At 32.0% G+C, this 7,411-nt stretch overlaps 1 protein-coding gene and 1 long non-coding RNA gene across 2 annotated transcripts in view; both read right to left on the reverse strand.

The window, feature by feature from the left end:
• LOC144845833 (uncharacterized) overlaps positions 1 to 7,411 on the reverse strand; it is a 126,864-nt gene that overhangs the window by 81,466 nt on the left and 37,987 nt on the right. The gene's annotated exons all lie outside the window — the stretch shown is intronic.
• Positions 1,455 to 7,138, reverse strand: LOC144845862 (uncharacterized). Its single transcript, XR_013612604.1, has 3 exons — positions 7,053 to 7,138; positions 5,317 to 5,564; positions 1,455 to 4,595 (listed from the first exon to the last, which is right to left on the reverse strand). It is a non-coding gene; the product is annotated as an uncharacterized LOC144845862 (long non-coding RNA).

The following is a 7,411-nucleotide window of genomic DNA, read 5'->3' on the forward strand; positions in this document are numbered from 1 at the left end:
TGATGTACTGTACGTCATAATACATCTCATAATAATATGGATGGTTAATCCTGTTACCAAAATAAGATATAGGGCGGCCAACTTCCTAAATGAAAAAGTTAGGCCTAATGTTGATCTAAATCGAGCCGACCTTAATTGCCAAATGCTGAACAGAAGAACAGAAGGGCGGGGACACTCGTTGGGGTTCAGGGACGATTCGGCCCGGGACTATTCGGCCCACTTTTGGTGGGACGATTCGGCCCACTTTTGGGCCGAAACATCCCACTTTGTGGGCCGAAACGTCTCACTTTAGACCAAATTCATATTCATTTTTTTTTTTATTTATCAAGTTTTTAAAGGTGTTTAACAATTCGTATTTTATTGATATTGACAAAGTTGATATAATATATAGGATCAGGTGCCGTTTTCGGCCACCTCGACTTGTATGGACTATACCATTATAAAAAGATGGGAAAATAGGGGTGTCCCATTTATTAATTGAGTGTGTTAATGTGTTAAAATACTGCTGCTTTTGTTCTTTTGTTTAGTGCATTATGTTTCAGCAAAAAAGGGAAAACAACTACGCCCTGCATGCTGTAGAATTAAATTCAAGTTTTCAAGTTAAAGCTAAATATATAACCTACACATACTCAATATTAAAACTAAACTATGTAAAATAAAATAGATTGTATGTGTTTTACCAACATACCAATTACCTGATGTTTGTCTCGCGCCGACTTAAATTGCAGTAAATAAAGGTGTGCAGATTGGTGGCGTGCTTCTGTCTTACTCATTTCCAAACAATGTTTACTCCGGTTCTATTGTTCCGGTGTTCGCTTGTTCAGGGGAAGTCTATTGTTCCGTTAGAGAATATTATTAACCATTAATGCCTGTAATCTGTAAATGTTCATATTTATTTTTATACCTATACAAAACAATAATTCTGATCCATTAAGTAAGTAACACAGATGAATTATATGGTCTGATCACGTTGAACCTCTGAAATTAAAATTTTTAGTTTGATCCGACTCTACAAAATAAACATCTATGAAAATATTATGATGATGACATGACTTTAATGTGAAAAGTGGTGTTTACGCCACAAAGAGAAGAAAACAAATAGCTCCTCGTTTAGGCCCTGTAATAGAGCTATAGGCCTACATTTAATGTTATAAGGCCTACTAAACACCATGATGTGATGTAGGCCTAGTTATCATCTCGGATTCTAATCAATGCACTCACAAGACACAACATCATAAAACTAGTGTCGTCCTATCATAGCAAACTGTCCGTTGTCGGCGCATTAACCACTTGAAGGACTATCCCATCCCGAATGATTCATCCATCTTAGTACCTGACTCAGATATTTCCTCCACGCCTCACATCCCATCAGATGATGCAGCCACCGAAACAATAAACAATTACATAAGCAGTACAGTATACGTTTAGATTTTTATTTTATATATAGCTGCATATATTAACGACTAAAAGAAATATTTAAACCAAAGTCGAGTGTAGTGCTCTATTCTATTTGTACAATATAAATCAGTATCGAAAGTTAACCACAAACAAAAACAATTGAAATGAACTAAAGAATTGTCGCGTCTGGAATAGGTAGGCGTATTATACAGAAGGGCCAAATAAGGTCAAATAAGTAACTCATCTGCTCATTTAATTTTCTTCAGAAAAAAACTTAACAAAACAAAAAAGAAAAGAGTTAAAAATTCAAACGACTGATTAACCAAAAACGAAATGAATCACCACAGATTGAAAAGAGTTATATACAATTATAATTAAAATACATAAAAAAATAAATAAATATACAATTTAAATCAATGAAATAATTATAATTTAAATATATGCCTTAAGCTATTATAAATAAATAAAACATTAAAAATCTAGGAATAACTAGACTATAGGCCTATATACGAACAAAATAGATATTAAATTAAAACGATTTACAACAGAAACAGTTAAAGAAAATACCATTTATGTGTGTTTATAACATATTTAGACTGTTACCCAGTCCCTCTCACGTACATCACGTATAATTTACTCATGATATATAATACAGAATGTGTTTCAAAGAATAGGTAATTTTCCCATTATAGCATGCAGTGCGATCATTGTTTTTCTCCACACAAATCTTGCATAACTGAGACATGAAATCATTGGCATCTCATTTAGTTGTCAATGATTCTTTCAAAAAATCTAGTGCGAACACATGGTATCTAATGCAGGGACCCCGATCTTGGTCATCTTCTTCAAAATTTGTTGTGTAAATCATCAAAAACCAAGATTTTCCATCATTTACAAAAGGAACAATTTGTTCACATTTAACTTTACTTCTGTTTTGTAAAATGTCAATCGAGTTGAAATTGTCTCCACTTCTGACATGTATCGGCTTTAAACGGATAACATTATTGTCTGTTGTGTCTTGTACAAAATGCCACAGACCTTCAAATTCGATCGCCTTCTTTTTCTCTTCTTCTTTTTTAGTTTTTCCCTTTTTATTTGATTTTTCCTGATTTGAAGGTAGTTCTTCCTCAATAACTTTACTTTCTTTTTTAGTTTTATCTCTTGATTTTCCCTTTATCAATTGAGAATGTGTACCATTACAGTACTGTTGGTATTTGTTGCTGTCAGACACAATATCAAAGGACTGTAGTATTACAAGTTCCTATCTTGGCAAGGCGAGGTCAGTGTCCTACTAGTATACAAAAGCGTTATAATAAAATCATACTTTGAAAATGCCATTTTGCAGTTTTAATAAAGTTGCAGTAATCACTTCAGTAGAAAAAATGTTTTCACTTATAAAATTACAAAATAAACGGTTAAATTCAACAAAAAAAAACTCATTGGCTGGAATGAACTTGTGTATACCAGGTCTTTGCTGAATCATACTTTTATTATCTGTACTAACTTTCACTATTTTAAACAAATTTGACTATAAAACATATTAACAAAACGAATATTTCAAACTTGTATTAAATGAATTTAATTTATACTTTGTATGAATGGAAATAAGAAAAGGCCTATTGTCACATTTTTAAACAAATAAGCATTTATTATTTCCTTGTTTATACTGTAGTCAATTATGTCTTTGCTGGAATTTTACCTCATGATTGTATTTATTACAGTCCAGTAATGTCTTTGCTATTTATCTATTTAGAAGATTTAACTATCGTAAGTTACAATGTTAGTTTAACACTGCTGGAATAGCGTTATATTGTGGTTAATATAACTATAAGGTTAGAATGGTTAAAAAGAAATGTTGGAATAACGTTTTATTGCTATCTGTGTGCGTACATGATATCTATGGGTATTTTATTTTGCATATTTTTGAAATTTTTTTTTTTAAATTACAAAAGTTCAATCAATTACCCAGAAAAGAAGATGGTTTTGAATACTTTTCAGACAATGTAGAAACCATGAAAATAATAACATTTAATATTATCTGAGTACTGTATATATACTATGTATTGGCCTATTATATATGCTAAAATATATCATAATAATATCCAATATAATTTTCCTACTAAATACCAATTGCATTTTATTGCTTTACATCTGAATATTACTTATGTTTATCTACTTAATTATAATACAGTATACGTTATATAAAATGAAATCACAATTAACATGTCTAAATTATGTTTTATAAAACATGGGCACATAATATTAAAGTATAAACTATGATGTAGGCCTATTGTATGTGTTTAATGATACTAACAATATTAACAATGCTCAGGAAATGCATTTTAATTAAAGATGAGATCGACCTTTTATACTGACCAAGTTGGCTCCAAAGAAATCAAGGAATCCTAGCAGACTTGCTAGTATCAGTGAATGTACTCCTTATCACACCCAACTTAAAATCTTTTTAATCATGAGAAGGTAGTACTTGCAATTTCAGATCCTAGAGTTAATATGAATTTTAATTTAAATTTATATAAACAAGAAAACAAATCATGTAAATGATAAAAAAAAAAAACCATATAACAATATAAAATCAATATCACCCCTGCATCTCTAACAAAATGTATCCCTATTGGTTAAAAAAAAAATTTAAAATATTGGAGATAATTATAACTATCCTATTGCAATTGGTAGTAGAAAACAAAATCATCAACATCAATTCTTGTTTAGGTTTATTGACTAGGGGATGGTTCTAGACCAGTTCGGTATACGGAAAAAAGTATGATCATGTACATGTATGAACCAAACACTTAATTAATAAACTGGATCAGCAAAATTTGTATATGGTATCAGTAGATTTATAAATTATTTATTGGTTTTATATTGTTTATTTTGTTTCTCTGTTACACAATATATATGTTTGTAATTGTTAACATGCTCAAAAATACAATGTTCAATTTTATCACCTTCACCTATGCAAATCTGATTATTTAAAATAAGTACTAAATGATTGAATTAAATTTGATCTTATAAAATGTGAACACAGCGTTAACCAACACCAATAAGCTGAGTATTTCAATAACTACAGGATTGAACATAAACAATGTGAAGAATATTAATTAGTATATCCACCACAACAACTTGTTGAATAAATGACTACTAGTACTGTACATCTTCTACCCCTGGTCTGACCAATCCTAAAGAAAAATTTTAATAACTATATTGTAAATACTGTAGTATCAAAAACAATAATCATATTAATGGAATAATTGAAAATCAAAGATATATGAATGCAGCATCTATATATGTCATTTGATTGATTTATTTCCCATCATTGTGCCATGGTCATTTACCCGGCGGTAATTGTAGTGAAACTATCAATCAATTATCAATTAATTTGCTGTGTTCAGTAATGGATCACATTTGCAGGTTCCCTCCTCCCCCTTATAACTTGTTGTTGGCGTTTGGTTGGGTCCCACGCTGGGTATCCCTCCTCCTCTTATAACTTGTTATTGGTGTTTGGTCCCACAGGTATAGAGGTTCTACTGTAATTAGTTATATTAATTAATTTCCTTTGTTTTTACCTGCTAAAAACATTCCCATGAGTAGACCACATATTGAAAATAACTAAACTGAAAGATATTTTTTACCTTTCTACCTGAACACAAAACCTCAACAAAATCCTATCCTGATTTTGCAGCCATTCTTTGCAGTCCAAATCCAAAATATATGTTTAACACACAAATATTATGCAGGATAACATACTTAGAAATCCCACGTATGTGTATTTGAATTTCTCTCACAGTATACTGAAGTGTTCTCATGAACAAAAAACAGTGCGACACCTTTGCCTCTTGCATTTGTCATTAATTGTATGTGTTGATGACATTTGTAAAAACAAAATGATGAAAATCTCACCTTCTTGATTGTAGGCCTAGCCACATAATTAGGCCTACTTTCTTAAGATGTCCAGATCTCCAAATCCAGAATTAACTCTCTCTTCTGGAAGAGGTGGTTGAACTGCAACACTGCCAGGGGTTGGTATCTGCAGAATGACTTTATACTCTTTAGCTGGTTTGTTTGTTTTTGGTATGATGACCTCTTCATAAGTATCCATGTTCATCTCTATGGACTTATCCTTTTGTTTCATTTTTGCATAATGGAATCTATAAGATACATTTGCAAGAAATCAAAATTCCCTCTTTTAAATATGAAGTAGAAAATATTTGCTACACCCAGCAAATCATGTATTGAATTATTTATTGAATGACCTTGGGTAATTTAAGGTAAAGAACTGTACATAAAAAGCAAGAAATAATATACAAATAATGAATGTTTATAAGATGGAGGGATGGTGAAATTTGTTTTTTTGGTCTAAATTAGTACAGACATGTGCCATTTGGAATGTTATTTCAGTTTATATATGCCAAGCACAATAAGGTTGCACTATTGGATGCTTGCTGTGGGGATGTTGACTGGCCTGAGATTTTGTTCTTGGCTTCTTTTTACTCGGGGTACCCGAGTCTAGGACTCGCTCATCTTCTCCTCTTTCTCTTCCTTTTCTTCTTCTTCTTTTTCCACACTATTGAGCCAACTTTCAAGTCCTACTAGTTGTCTGACGGCTCTGAAACATGGCATGCATATACTAGGGTAATAGGTGAACAAAGCTATAGAGAGAACATTTTTGTACTTCAACCGGATGCAGAATTATGACGTCCTAAACATGGTAACAATCGAAAAAAGTGCAATTTATAAAGTACTACTCCTCCTTATTCGTTGAAGTATTGAGCTGGGATTTGGCATGAATATACTACAGGGACATGTCCTCAAAGCTTTAGAACCGGATTTTTAAATTTCAAACCGGATGCAGCCATATGACGCCTCGAAGATGGTACCTTGGTGCCAAACAATTTTTTGTCGTAATATAGCCGTGTTTGGTGTCATTTCAAAGGTCTTGACTTAGAGAATAAGGATATATACAGTAAAAGCTATTTATGATATTTTGACGTCACTCCCGGAAATAGCAAAAAATAGCCGTATTTTGGTATTTTGGTTAGTATTGATGTTTATGTGACGTTACATCCTGTCTTATTACGTCATTACAGCTTCTTTTGCTGTACCCCGAGTATCGCACATTCATGCTTGTTTTGTAGCTGAAAGGTAGAACTAAGATATACACTATAAAAACCATTATACACCTGCCCCTTTCAATTCACTGCATCTGATTCAGCCAGTCTATAGAGAGCCATGCCCTTGAACTAGACCTCTTTGCTAAACTGTGTTTTATCCAATAACAATTGGATCTATACACATGCACGATTGTAAGGCCTAGGTGTTGAATATAGCTGGTTTAACTTGTAGGTGACATTGCAGTCAGTTAAAGTATGAAGAAACAACAAAAATTATGTCATTGGAATATTTATTGCATAGCTGGAATACAGGCGCTTGATGATGTTTATGTATGATATGTAATATTTTATATCAAGTTACTGCAACATTCACTATGTTTCAGTTTTGTGGCTTTTTGTAACAAAAAAAAGGTTTACATGTGGAAACGGAGCAGTAATAGCTGTACTGTATGTACTAGAGTATATTATATTTCAAACAGAATAGAATCTTTTAATTATATCCACCAAATAAATGTAAAACAATACCTGTAATAGAAGACACATGCTGACAATAAAACCAAAAGGATGATAACAAGTCCAATTATTACTGGCATCAGGTACTGTGATTCTGATTTTTCTTCAACAAAAAGAACATTGTTAATTGTGTTACATAACATACAATTTGAGTTGTTGACAAAAAAATAATGGTGAATTACAACTGATTTTTATGTTACTTGTTTTGAGGTAATATGTAGTAAATTCTGTAGGTGCACTCGCTTTGCTTGTTTGTACCCTCTGCATTAAGTGTAAATGTATGGTCCTCAGACATTTCTTATAAAACTTACTCATCTGCTATTTAAGGTTTCATATTTTTTTAAATAATGGCATCCGCTGTCCCCCACAAA

Source organism: Antedon bifida, chromosome 6 (genome assembly GCF_963402885.1).
Source record: "Antedon bifida chromosome 6, ecAntBifi1.1, whole genome shotgun sequence".
NCBI lineage: Eukaryota > Metazoa > Echinodermata > Crinoidea > Comatulida > Antedonidae > Antedon > Antedon bifida.